Genomic DNA, 14,959 nt, shown 5'->3' with positions numbered 1-14,959 from the left:
GTTGGCATTTTTCGCCTGATTATCGAATCTTCCTGAAATCAACGCTAGATCATCATTATTATCCTTCCTCGTGCAAAAATGAAAAGAGCCCTGGACCGCGTGGCATGGATTGATTGTTTAGATCGCTAGCATGGCTAACAAATGCAAATATATTGTAGTCTGCCCCATTGTTCTAACCAGGACCACAGTTTTTCCCAATAGGCCACCTTGTTTATGGTTTGATTATATGGCAGGTTTAAAATATTGAAATAGATAATAATTAAAAGAGTAAAATAGTGCAATAGTGCAGTGCAATAAAATAGTAGAATAGAATAGACCGAGTAGGACTTCCGGTTTAGACACAAACAAGATGGTGGTGTGAAGAGGGAGCTCTCATTCAAACATGGAATAAAAGAAATGTTGATCCAAAATAAAAGTTAAAGAGCTGAATAAAGAGGGCAGAAATGACCGCTAGGAAAAGAGAAAAGAAACAAGCACAGCAAAAGTTGCTAAATGAAAACGAACAAAGTCGAGGCTGCTCCCAAGCTAAGGCTAGCTATGATAGCAACGAGGATGACACAGCAGACTGGGGTAAGATACTCAAAGAACTGAGAGACTTTAGAAGAGACAACAAGAAACAACTAGACGAGATCAAAGAGGAATTCAGAACACGGGCGTTATCATGGCGGACGATGCTAAAGCTACAAGCTAGAATGGAGGACAAGCTAACAGACCAGGAGGGCCGCAGCAGGCAATCCAATATCCGGATATATGGTATCCACGAGGGGGCAGAAAAGGACTCCCCGTCCATGATTGTGTTTGTGGAAAAACTATTACGAGAGAGCCTCGACATACCCGAGACAACAAGTCTGCAGATAGAAAGAGCCCACCGGGCCACAGCCGCCAGCAGACGCCCACCCAAGATCAATTCTGGTCAAATTCCTCAGCTCCAGAACCAAAGAAACAACACTGAGGACGGCGTGGCAAAAGAAAGGATTCACCTGGCAGGGGATGCGAGTAAACCTAGACAACGACTACGAGCCACGCATTCTCCAAAAACAAAAAGAATACAAAGAGGTGAGGAGGATCCTGAAGGACCAAGACATCTACTTCCAAACGATATTCCCAGCCCGGTTAAGAGTGAAATACGACGAGGGGACCAGGGTCTACGAGACGGCGATGGAGGAGACACAAGACATGGCTAAAAGAGGCCTACCCATCAAACCAATCGAGGCACCGGAGACAATGATGGAGCAGTTGAAACAGATGACATGGCAGACAGCGGGAAGACGAACAAGGCATATCACCAAGGTTATCAAGTGTAGATAGATGGACAGTGAGAGCAGCATATCACCAGGGTTATCAAGTGTAGATAATAATAATAATAATTCTGGGAAACAGGGGAAACAGCATGATACACAGAAACATAAAGCCACAGTAACAAATCAAAACAGGTTGGAGGGGGGGGGGGGCGGTTAAGGTTGGGGAAGGTTGAAGGCTAGGGAGAACAGGTGGGTTTTGAGGTGGGATTTGAAGGTGGAGAGTGTGGGGGAGTCTCTGATGGTCTGAGGAAGGGAGTTCCAGAGTCGAGGTGCAGTGCATGAGAAGGCCCGATCACCAAACATTTTTAGTTTGGATGACGGGACAGTGAGGGAAACAGTGGAGGAGGTAAGAAAGAAGGAGATCAATCAGGTAGGGGGTGGCCAGGCTATGGAGGGCTTTGAAGGTGAGGAGTAGTGTTTTGAAGTTGATGCGTTCCTTGATCGGGAGCCAGTGGAGAGATAGACATGTGTAGATAGATAGACAGTGAGAGCAGCATATCACCAGGGTTATCAAGTGTAGATAGACAGGCAGTGAGAGCATCATATCACCAGGGTTATTATGATTTTTCACAATAAAACCATGCTAAAAATGACCAGACATGAAAAGCTGCCACTGTGCTTGTTCAGCACCTTCTTGAGATCACTTGTACAAAAAATCTAAGCAAATGAATAAAGGGAAGGTAATTAAACAGAAGGTTTTGTAGATACAGTACTGAATTCTACCATCCGGACACATGCTATTTGAAATAATTATATAATATAGAATATCAGGCCTATAAATGACCTTATTATAGCCAAGTTGCATATCTCTGGATCGGGCCAAATCTACTCTACTAAATGGCGTCACAGAGCTTTTACCGTCGATAATCGCCTGTAACCAAATACATTTCAGAACCATCTCTTGTTTCTATGCTTCAAATTTATATTTCCCAGTCTATATGAGAGATAATTCATACATATTATGAAAGCCAAGGTGTTTTTATTAGAATCTGTTAACACATTGAGTGCCAACGATGAGATTAGTCGGCTTAACTCACCATGCGTTGAGTGCCAAGGCCAGAGAAAAAACGAGAAAACTTGTTTTTTAATCGTTATTTCTTTTATTAGCAATATCAAATCAAAATCAAATCAAATTTATTTGTAAGGCCCGACAACACACGTTAATGTCCCCATGGGCCGTACACGTCTTCTTTAAACAAGTCAAGAAGAAACATCACAATAAGTCAAGAACAAAACAAGAACACCATAAGGTCCAACATTTTTTAAACAAATGCAACACTCCCAGACATACCCCACACGAAGGTAAGGAAAAACTCACTAAAACCTAGCAATAGGAAAAAAATATATCCATACATTTTTCATCCATCCAGCCTGATGTTATCATTGGGAATGGGTCTGAGCTCGAAAAGGGCAAATACCGCCACCTATCGTCTCCCGGATGGTATTGCACATCATTGGATTGGATTCGGTGGGCATGTGCATCAGAAAAAAAGTCCGGTCCGGGGTTTTCCCTTCTTTGGCAAGCAGTATCTGTTACCACATTCACTGGGGAGGCTGGGAGCAGCTTTCGATATGTGTTTTGGACTATAACGTTGGATCAATAAATGCGATCAATATTTGGAATGGCGATCAGGAATTGGATTCATCTGATGTGAGGTAAGGACTCTATTTTACCAGTTTTGGGTTAATCGGATTTTTTTCACAGCGATCACAACATGTGTGTGTGTGTGAGTAACGTTAGCGCTAAGCACGGCATGGATAATCGATTTTTCAGCCCGCTTCTCTAGCGTGCATAAGTACACATATACTATCCATAATCTAGCGTTTATTGAAAAACTATTCATAAATCAGCCGAAAAATGACAACGTGTTTTGTGTATTCCAGTAAAGGGCTATTATCGCGGAATTTCTCTGGAATTCTCCAAAATCTCCAAAACTATACTTGTATTCAAAACGGTATAAAACGGAATGTACCAGTGAAAAAACAATCCGTTTCGTACATGTTGACTGCAAGCAAGTCATTGATAAGCGAGGGGTGTTTTAGACCCATAGCTATAATTTAAGATATAGTTTAAGCCTTCGCAAATTTCCCCGACCTCCCATTGACTTCATTATTGGCACGGTAGCCCTATTATGGTAAAAGGGGCATGGCTCTGAATGTGTTAAAAGCCCAAAACTGACAAAAATCCGTCATTTGACATAAAAAGGCATTCCTTTTTTTTTACCAAATCTTTTTTATAAAAAATTTTCCCAACATGAAACAAAACATATCACAATACAATAATACACAAAAAGACATCCCAGGACAATAACCTAACACAACAATGACTAGACAATAATTGAGACGGACTACAGTTATCATCCCGAGCCCCCTCCATCACCATCCACAGCAGCCATGATCCCCAACCCTCGAGGGCCCCGAGTCCGGCACCCCAGCGAGTCAAAGCATCATGCCTCTTTAACACCACAACCCGCTGAGGCCCCGAACCCCCCCCCCCCCCCCCCCCACCCTGAGCCTGTGACCCTCCGACCCAAAGCGGCCCAGAACACATACATAATTAGTTATACAAAAAACACAAAAAATACTAAAAAACGATATACATAGACACTCGCTAGCTCTCCCCCCCCGCTCACCCAGGACCTCAACGTGAGCCATATACACAATACACTATTCAGTAATCAAAATTTCCAAATGTATATGCGTTCTTTTAACTTTTCCACAGCAGCCAACCAAATCGCTATATTAGATTCATTAACCCCTATAACACGTGCAGTGGATATCTCCAGATAGATCACATCAAGATAGATGAGAATCCATACCTTCGGGCAGAGTTTGTCTGGGTGAATCCAACGTGAGCGGCTGTGAGGCCAGCCAAAATTAGTCTTTTCACATGTGTAGAGGTCGCTAATTGAGAGACATCATTCAATAACAATACAGAAGGAGATACAGGTATGGTCAGAGAGAAAATCTCTGAGAGCTGAGAGGTAACATTTTCGCAAAAAATCTCAACAGGAGGGCATTCCCATACATATGCATAAATGTTCCTGTGGCACCATTTGGACACAAGGTACATCGAGAGTCAGGTCTGAGACCCATTAGATTCAATCGTCTAGGGCAGGGGTGGCCAACCCGCGGCTCGCGAGCCGCATGCGGCTCTTTGCCCGTCAATGTGCGGCTCTTCCAACCATAAAAAAAAATTAAAAAAAATGATTTTTTTTTTTTTTTTTATTTATTTTTTACCTTTTTTTTTTTTTACTTTTTTTTTTTTATGTCACTCATTCCATAAGGACGTAGAATAAACATTTACAAAAAAAATGTAAATGGTCCATTTGCATGTTCTTGGTATCTGAATCTAGGGACATATATGGATCAGTGTCAGAAATAGTGTGTCTGTTACTAGGCTTGAGTAAATTGTAATGAACCAAAGGAGAATATCAATTCTATTTAAAAAAAATTATCTTTGACTGTAAATAACACCATGCTAAAATTGACCAGACCTGAAAAATATAAGCAAAAGAATAAAGGGAAGATGATTAAACAGAAGGTTTTGTAGATACAGTACTGAATTCTGCCATCTTTTTTATAATGTAAATTTCTCCACCATTTTTCATCATATTGCAACACCGTTTTTTGCAAGACGTTCACAGAAAGGTAGAGAAACTAACTGCGTTCTGTTTTATGGCAATAACGTTCAGGTTTGTGGGAGATAATCCCAAAAAATAAGAGAAATTAAAAAGTAAATCCAGAAGTCAGATGATTGACAGGGGCTGGTGTGAGCTGGGTAGGGTAGTTTTTCGAAATTTGAAAGCCCTGAGTCTCTTCCTTCAAAAGACTACACTCACTTTTGGCTGTGCCACTTCCTCCTGTCAATATGCGCCGGTTTCCGACTCAATGCCCTGAGATTTCTATAATCTTATATTTCACTAATAACAGTTAAAATAATTGGTAAACAAACATAATGCTGAAAATATACACTTTTACTGTATATCTCGGGCTTAAGAGGTTAACCCTGTGAGGCCCAAATTAAAAAGAAATTAGCAACTTCAGAGGCCAGAGGGTGGGACATATAAACACATTTACTATCAAATAGCATTGTGAGGCTGAACAACAGGACCAATTGACTATACATGTGCTTAAAGGGGAACTATCTTATAAATGGCTTTTTTCAGTGTTTACCATTGTTTCTTAGCTATGTGGACTTATATTAATAGGATATATGTCTCTAATTCTCATATTGGCGAATTCTTCCCAATTCTCCTCTCACAATATTCACCCTCACTGAACTGAGTCATCTGAAAATGTGCATATCTGTGATGTCAGAGATTTCTCAGCTGCATAATAATGTGGCAGTTGATGTGGCAGTTGGCACCAGGCCACACAGTGGTTGGAGCCCAGCCTCAAAACGGCTTAAGATCTTGAGGTAGAAAAATGCAGTTTTTAGTACTTGATTAGAAATACAAAACAATGCATTTTTTTTGAAAAAAACCTAGGTGTTCCATAGACTCACAGGAATTGTGTAAAAGTGCCCAAATAGTGAGAGAAATAGTAAAATAGTTCCCCTTTAACATTTTTTAAATAAACATTATTTTTTAAATGGCTAAAAGTGATTTTGTAATTTTGCAACCGTGGGTCTCACAGGGTACTTTTAACCCTGTGAGGCCCAAATAAAAAAGACATTAGCAACTTCAGAGGCCAGAGGGTGAGACCTATAAACACATGAAGGGTGCCGTGACTGAAAAAAAAGGTTGAGAAACGCTGGTATATGGTGTGGCTCTTTGTGGTACCACAGTCATTTTTTTGTGGCTCTTAGTCTCTGACTGGTTGGCCACCCCTGGTCTAGGGATTAAATAAGTCCTGTGAACAAAATGTTGATGAATCTGTTGGTGATCTGGGTTGCGTGAGGATAACCGAACATTTTCCCAGACTGCATCCCAATCAAAATCTACATCCAACTCCGGGACATCCCTTCTCCAAATCGTATCCAGGGGGAGGTCTTTATATGAGGACATAAGTAAATGGCGATAAAAGTCAGAAACGAAGCCTCTCGATGTCTCTTTGTCATAAAAGAATTTGTGAAAACGGTGATGCACTAGTGGAACGTCCCATGGAACGCCATGAGCCTTCAGAGCTGCTCTTATTTGTAAATAAAAGAAAAAGGAGGTACCGGGGAGATCATATCCGTTGGATAGATCCTGGAAAGAGCGGAGACCAGAGTTATCGAAGATATCCCCCAACGTGTGGATGCCTTTCTATTCCCATCTAGGGTACCTAATAGGTTGTTGTCCAATAAGGAGGAGATTGTTATTGAATAGAGGGGAATGCGTGTGCCATTGATGGCGGTTAGTACCCACTTTCTGGGTGTCACGCCAAGTTTGGATCACATGTGTGATAAGAGGGCCAAATCGTAATTTGCATTGTTTAATTGATATGTTGGTATACACAATATCCTGAAGTCTATATGGGGACACCATCTTCATCTCCAATGGTCGCCAAGACACGGCTGCTTGAGCGTCAAACCAAGTGATCAGAGGTCTCAGAGAGAAAGCTTGAAAATAATATTTAATTCTGGAAATGCTAAGTGTTGTAATCACAGCAAGAGCCTTCCTCACTCCTCCTCATCCTCCCTCCACATTCTCCACACACCGCTCCGCTGAGCAGAACCGCCGACCGCCACCGGACCCCGGCTCCCGACTATCAACCAGGTCAGATGGTTTGGCTCTCGTCCCGGGACCTGCCACTCAAGTCTGTTTCCCGTAAACTCACCCCCCGTTTTGTTGGTCCCTATAAGATACTATCCATCATTAACCCCTCAGTCGTCAAACTCCAGCTTCCCTCCATCATGCGCATTTACCCCTCCCTGCTGGACGTGCGTCGCCGCGGCCGCGGCTTCCAATACCTCGTTGACTGGGAGGGCTACGGCCCGGAGGAGCGCAGCTGGGTCTCCCGCGGGATGATCCTGGATCCTGACCTCATCCTGGATTTCCATCAGGCCAACCCTGGCAAGCCTGGAGGGTCGCCAGGGGGCCCCCGTAGAGGTGGGGGTCCTGTTGTAATCACAGCAAGAGCCTTCCTCACTCCTCCTCATCCTCCCTCCACATACCTTCTTCACTCCTCCTCATCCTCTCCCACACTCTTGCACGCTGCCAGCTCTCCACTCAACACAGCTGTCACTCATCCCCTCATCAACACAGCTGTCACTCATCCCCTCATCAGCCAGAAGATACTTCAGCTGGCGGATCCTGTTCCCTCGTCGTGGGAGTGTTAAACTACCTTCCAAGTAAGAAGACTGAACCTAGCCTTGCTACCTCTACTCATTGATATTCCCTGACCTAACCTTTGTTCTCCGTGTGCCCAGGACCTCCGCTCCAGTGTCCCTCCTACCCGGACATCCCGTGCTGATACTGCACAAGGAGTGCTCCTGCTCTCACCCCCGACACAGCCCTGTGTCTACATTCTCTCGTACTGCACAAGGAGTGCACCTGTCCTAACCCTAAGAACATTCTCCCGTACTGCACAAGGAGTGCTCCTGCTCTCACCCCCGACACAGCCCTGTGTCTACATTCTCCCGTACTGCACAAAGAGTGCGCCTGTCCTAACCCCAAGAACATTCTCCCGTACTGCACAAGGAGTGCACCTGTACTAACCCCAAGAACATTTCTATACCTGTCTGTCGCACATTCCATCTGTCAAACTGTCTGCTTGGGGAAAACTACATTAAAATACCCTAAAACGCTCCATTCTCTCTCCTCCTGTGTTTGCTATTGGGCTCCGCCAAATCCCCTTCTCACACTAAGCCCCCATCGAGTTTACTCCTTTGGGCAGTTGATCTCTTCAAGCACGGGCGTTTATTGTTCCAAACAAATTTATATGAGGCAGAGTGCAATTGCTGCCAGTAACCAACAGGAGGAGGTAACGGGAGCATGGAGCTGATAAAGTAAATTCTGGGTAAAATATTAATTTTAATTATTGACGCACAGGCCTGTAATGAATTTTTTTATTTGGACCATCTGTTGAAGTCATTCGTAATCCTGTCACCCAAGCTGGAGTAATTATACCTTACCGTCTGGCTAATAGTGGGGAGCGAGACATTTAAAGTGCTCCACCATAAGTGTAACTGAGGGGTACAATTCCCTGACTGTATTGAATAAGTATGGTATCATTAAACCACTACTGCGTTATGTACATTACTACTGGCCATACAGTACACAGGTATATGTGATGAACACCCCCACAATAACACGGCTTAACAAGAAAGTACTGTTTATAATATTTATTAGAAGAGCACCAAGATTATCTTACATTTATTAAGAATGAGAGTTGCGCTTGTAAGGCGAAGAATGTGCATGAATAGGTCAAGAGCGTAAGTCCATGAGCATATTACGAAGGGGATAATTAATACCACCTGTAGCATAAGAATTATATAGGGCACACTCGTAGGTCAGCTGGAGATACTAAGGGGTTCCCTCCGGTTGTAAGCCAGCAGGGGAGAGGAATGTTCGAATGCAAAAGTCTGGATCAACGAGGAATCAATAAGCTCCAGCTACGGGAGGCGGTACATGTACTCCCCTCGATCGGCAGACGAAAGCAGCAGCTATAATCCAAGTATGCGTGCAGCATGGATGAAAGCCAGCCAGCCTCTTCCTAGAGACGGGCTCGAGTGATGCTCCTCACGGGTAAATCCCACACAGCAGCGGGGTAGACGGTTCTCTGCTCCAGCAACCACGGTACCAAAATCAATATAATCCAGCCGGAAAAGGCTCTGCATTCACCGGTGTAGATTCTCCTGTGCACGGTACTTCACATTAACTAGGTCGAACTTGACGTTATTTCACTAAGCTCTGACACTATCCTATTCGCACGCGGTTATAAGTGCTCTATTTAGACGCAAAGTTGCTCACTTCACTTGGTCGTTGACTCGTGATGAAGGCTTTACTAGTAAGGAACGAACGATACGTTGAACGAACGTTTTAGGATAAGACAAGACTACTGTTGTATCCATCTGCAACGTATTTATACGTAAGGTGAACAATCTAGTGCCAACCTCATTTCTGTCTCGTATTACTGCGCAAACCTGGACATGTTGAGACAAGCCTTGGCGGTGGCTTTGAACTAGACATTGGGGGTATGGTCGCTGGCGCCTAGGGGACGCTGTCCAATAGGAGAACGAATATTATGGTCTGGCCTGTACCTAGGTAAAGGGATATTCCGTGTATATGTACAAAGAATATACAAGGGATATCAGACGATATACAAATATTATACATGGGATCTCAAGCAATAAATATATATATTCGGTTTAATCTGACCCTTTGTAACAGCCGCCTCCTAATTAGTCCGCACCTAATTAGATAAGCAGAGACAGATTAACCGCACTGTCCACTACTCAATGTCCGTTGTGAGGAGTAGGGCAATTCACAAAGTCAGTGGGTCATGGTCGTCATTAAGAGAGTCGGGGAGCCTTGGCAACTCTATCAGCCTCGCCACGGGTCGGGTGTATGTCCGTCCCTGGACGAGCACTTCTGCCGCTCTGACCTTTCCGTCGGCACCAGTGATCACTTTGCCTACGCGGCCGGCCGGCCACGCAGCTCGGGGTAGTGACTGGTCTATGGTCATGACGACTGTGTCCACTTTTAAGTTGTCCCCGTCCTTGACCCGCTTCTGCCGGGCTGGAATGGATGGTAGGGGGGTTAGGAGGAAGCGGGCCTGAGACTGCTTTGATCTGTGCTTGGCTGCGCCTCCACATCCTCCGTCTGTTCCTCTTGTTTGGTCTGTACCCCGTCTGAGGAGGGGCCGGTTCCGGCCGCCCCATCAAGGAGTCGCTTGGGGTGCTGGGTTCGAGGTCAGCTACGTCTGGAGCGCAGCTGAGGGGGGTTCCGAACTCCCTCTTGTGCCCACGGTTCTCTCACAGGCCTCTCGCTTAATGTCAATAGCCTCTCAGCGGGCTGTACGAGAGAGTGGCCGGTGTCGCTCACCTTTGTGTGCAGGCAGCGTGTAGACGTGGGTTGACTGTCAAGTCCGTAGAGGGGGCCCTGGAGTGTCCACCCCAGTCGGGTCTGAACCGCGACTGGGCATCATTTGGGTCCGATGTGGGCCGCCTCAATTGGGAGAATGAGGTCCGCGTGGTCGGAGCCGATGAGCAGGGTCGGTGTGGCGCCGTCGATAAGCGGTATAGGTAGTTGACGTAGGTGCACATACTTCGCCATCAGCTGTGGGATGGGGTAGGTGTACTGAGACAGGCCTATGTCGTGGCTAGTGAAGACGTTGGTAATACTATACTGCTTCTCTGGCTGGTCCACCGCTGCTATCTTGAAGGAGACATTTTTACCCTTTATGGTCTTCTGGTCTCTTCTGATGGTACGTATGGTCATTGTTCCTTTGGCACCCCGCGGCGGAAGCGAGGAGGAGAGTCTTTTCAGACCCATCGTCTAGGACGGCGTAAGTGTCCAGGACCTTGTCCTCGTAGCTCAGGAGCACTCTGACCACTTTGATGAGCACTCGGGGGGTCCCGCTATGCTGGTCTATATGGAGCACTCCTGTTGGTCGGTTGCCTTGGATCTTCTGGTGGGCCCCGCACAGTGCTGCGCGGTAAGCGGCGCCCGCCTGGGCCGCCTCACGCCACTGGTCAACTTGGACGGGGTTCAGTGTCTTATATTCGGCGCACTGTGCCAGCCAGTGTCCGCCGTCGCAGTAGGTACAGTAGGGGGCGGTCTGGTGGCTCTTCGGTACTGGTGCCACCGCCTCGGCCTGGTACATTACCGTGACGGGCCCACTTTGTTGTCCTGGCGGACGCCTGTTGATGTCATGCAGGACCTCCAAGTGGGCGCTGCCGCACCTGCCGCACTTCTTCTTCAAACGGCACTCAGCTGCCATATGGCTGCGCGCGCAGCGGCGGTGGTCTTTTATCCACTGACTCACCTCGTCCGTGGTCAGCTTCTTGAACTTGTCGCATTGATACAGCCGATGTTCCCCTTCACAGTACTGGCATTCAATCTTCCACTCCTCTTTCGTCGAGGGGGTGTTGTGGTTCTTGTGCTGCGGTACTGATTCGGCTTGGTGCATAACGGTCACCGACCGGCGGTTATCATTTGATCCCCGAGGTCCATCTCTTGGGCTTGGTCCACTCCACCCGAACGTGTCCAGTCGTAGGCTGCTGACCTCCCTGGCGAGGAACTCAGATAGGTCTAGGAGGGATGCCTCTGGGCCGTTGGGGTCGCGGTGGTCTCTCTGCCGCCTGAAGCGCTCTTGTCGGGCGGGAGGGAGCTTCTCTAATATCCTTTCTACATTAGAGTTAGCGTACAGTTCGTATATCCCCTTTTCCTTTTGGGACCCCAGCATCCCTACCAGGGACTGTACCTTGATAGAGAGGTCATCCAATGCTCTGTTGTCTCTGGCTGGGGGGAGGCGGTCGATATCTCTTATTTCCTGTATCACGTAGTCCCATATGCGTCCATAACGTTGGTCGAGGGCTACTAGAGCCGCGGTGTATGGGGTACTTGAGTTGGAATATGCCAGCGCTATATTATGCGCTCTGGGCACCTTCAGGTGCTTGAGGAGGATAGCATATTTGTACGTCTCGTCGGGGACGTCGGACATCATAGTCTCTAAGCACATCCGTAGCTCCGTGTACTGTGCTCTGTCCTCGCGTGTAAAATCCGGGAACGTCGGTGTGCCAAGGTACGATGCCATGGATGGCTGGCACATCGGTGAGCATTGGGGGAGAGGCCTCCTGGGCGAGTCTCCCCGTACGTGTCGTCGTGGGCTGGTACTTGGTGGGTACCAAGGCCCGGGTACCCAGGTGCTGTTCCTCGGGGCTGGCGGTGCGTCAAACTCACCCTTGAGTTGAGTCGGGGGTCTGTAACGCAGGGCCTCGGGGCTGACATCGGGGCTGTACTGGGCCTCCTGGTCCAGAGTACGTTGCTGCTGGTCGGGGCTGTACTGGGCCTCCTGGTCCAGAGTACGTTGCTGCTGGTCGGCTTGACATTCCTCCTCTTCCTCTTCCTCTTCCTCTGCTAGGTCCTGGAGTCTTCTGTTCAGTCTCTCGGCGACGTAGGCCGGTTCTTCCCGGTTGCTGGGTCTCGTATGGACCGGCCGGGGAGGGGGTTCGGAGACGTGGACAGGATCCTCCTGTTGGCGGGGTCCCGGGTCGCTTGGTCGGGTAGGGGAATGTGCCCTAGACCCTTGTCGTGATGATCTCCGGGAGCTCCGTGCGGAGAGAGGGGGTGTCGCCAGGGCGATCAATTGTTCTACCATCTGCGCCTGCAGCCGGTCGCGCTCTGCTTCGCGCTGGGCATGGGCGGCGTCGCGCTGTGCATCGGCGGCGTCGCACTGTGCTTCGCGCTGGGTATTGGCGGCGTCGCGCTGTGCGTTGGCGCTGGCATGGGCGGTGTCGCGCTGTGCATTGGCGGCGTCACGCTGTGCATTGGCGGTGGCGCTCTGTGCCTCGGCGCGGCCTCTTTCAATGTTCTCTTCCGTCTGAAGGCGTCTGGTCTCCAGTCTTATGCGGTCGTCTTCACTCCTTTGTTGCGCCTGGAAGCGCTCTCGCTCGGTTGCAGAATGTTCGCGTTCACTGAGGGCTTGCGCTTGGAGTTGCGCGTGAAGGCGCTCTCGTTTGTCTGCAGCTTGTTCGCGCTCGCTCGTCTGTTGCGCTTGAAGTCGATCGCGTTCACCCTGAAGTCGATCGCGTTCGGTGGAGGCTGCCAGGGTGGCGATGAATGCCTGCGCCAGCATCTTGTCCGCTTCGCTGGGGGAAGACACAGACGGAGGTGATCGGCTTCTGGCAGTGCTCGTTGGAGATCTGTTCTCTGGGCGCGCCTCGAGGTCCGTCTCCTGGGCGCGCTTCTCTTCTGGTAGTGGGTCGGGTTCTGTCCCTGGAGCGCTTTCTTTATCCTGGAGCTCTCCGGGGACCGTCCCGTGGTCGTTGTCTGGGGGTATAGTCATGTCATGTCCCCCCCGGTCCCCCCCGTGGGCTTGGTCAGTTTCGTTAGAACCCACTGGGGTCTCTACTGGCAGGGTCGCCTGGTCGGTAGGTTTTGACATGCTTTGACTATCCGCTTTATTTATTTTATCCGTATTTACCGTCTGTATAAAGCTAGGTAGTAGACTGGCAGCGTAGTCCTCTAGGTAAGGAGGTGGCTGCCGTCTGCGCTGCGGGCGATCTAGCTTAGGAGAACCGTTTGTGGAGTGTTCACCGCTGGCCATGTCAATATTAATATTATATTAATATTACGCTAATTACCCTCCGGCTCGAAGGACCAATTGTAACTGAGGGGTACAATTCCCTGACTGTATTGAATAAGTATGGTATCATTAAACCACTACTGCGTTATGTACATTACTACTGGCCATACAGTACACAGGTATATGTGATGAACACCCCCACAATAACACGGCTTAACAAGAAAGTACTGTTTATAATATTTATTAGAAGAGCACCAAGATTATCTTACATTTATTAAGAATGAGAGTTGCGCTTGTAAGGCGAAGAATGTGCATGAATAGGTCAAGAGCGTAAGTCCATGAGCATATTACGAAGGGGATAATTAATACCACCTGTAGCATAAGAATTATATAGGGCACACTCGTAGGTCAGCTGGAGATACTAAGGGGTTCCCTCCGGTTGTAAGCCAGCAGGGGAGAGGAATGTTCGAATGCAAAAGTCTGGATCAACGAGGAATCAATAAGCTCCAGCTACGGGAGGCGGTACATGTACTCCCCTCGATCGGCAGACGAAAGCAGCAGCTATAATCCAAGTATGCGTGCAGCATGGATGAAAGCCAGCCAGCCTCTTCCTAGAGACGGGCTCGAGTGATGCTCCTCACGGGTAAATCCCACACAGCAGCGGGGTAGACGGTTCTCTGCTCCAGCAACCACGGTACCAAAATCAATATAATCCAGCCGGAAAAGGCTCTGCATTCACCGGTGTAGATTCTCCTGTGCACGGTACTTCACATTAACTAGGTCGAACTTGACGTTATTTCACTAAGCTCTGACACTATCCTATTCGCACGCGGTTATAAGTGCTCTATTTAGACGCAAAGTTGCTCACTTCACTTGGTCGTTGACTCGTGATGAAGGCTTTACTAGTAAGGAACGAACGATACGTTGAACGAACGTTTTAGGATAAGACAAGACTACTGCTGTATCCACCTGCAACGTATTTATACGTAAGGTGAACAATCTAGTGCCAACCTCATTTCTGTCTCGTATTACTGCGCAAACCTGGACATGTTGAGACAAGCCTTGGCGGTGGCTATGAACTAGACATTGGGGGTATGGTCGCTGGCGCCTAGGGGACGCTGTCCAATAGGAGAACGAATATTATGGTCTGGCCTGTACCTAGGTAAAGGGATATTCCGTGTATATATACAAAGAATATACAAGGGATATCAGACGATATACAAATATTATACATGGGATCTCAAGCAATAAATATATATATTCGGTTTAATCTGACCCTTTGTAACAATAAGTATGTTTGCAGGTAGGATGGTAGCCTTCGCAGGCTGATTAAGTGGAAGAAAAGCAGATTTTGGCCAGTTGATCTTAAAGCTGGACAGGCTGCCAAATTCATCTATCACGCTGAGCAGATGAGGTAGAGAGACGGAGGGATTCTGCATAAACAGGAGTACATCATCTGCGTATAAGCTGATATGGTGATG

This window comes from Notolepis coatsorum (genome assembly GCF_963971535.1).
Source record: "Notolepis coatsorum genome assembly, chromosome: 7".
NCBI classification, from domain to species: domain Eukaryota; kingdom Metazoa; phylum Chordata; class Actinopteri; order Aulopiformes; family Paralepididae; genus Notolepis; species Notolepis coatsorum.
The sequence above is the reverse complement of the archived record's forward strand: the minus strand, read 5'-3'. Positions refer to the sequence as shown.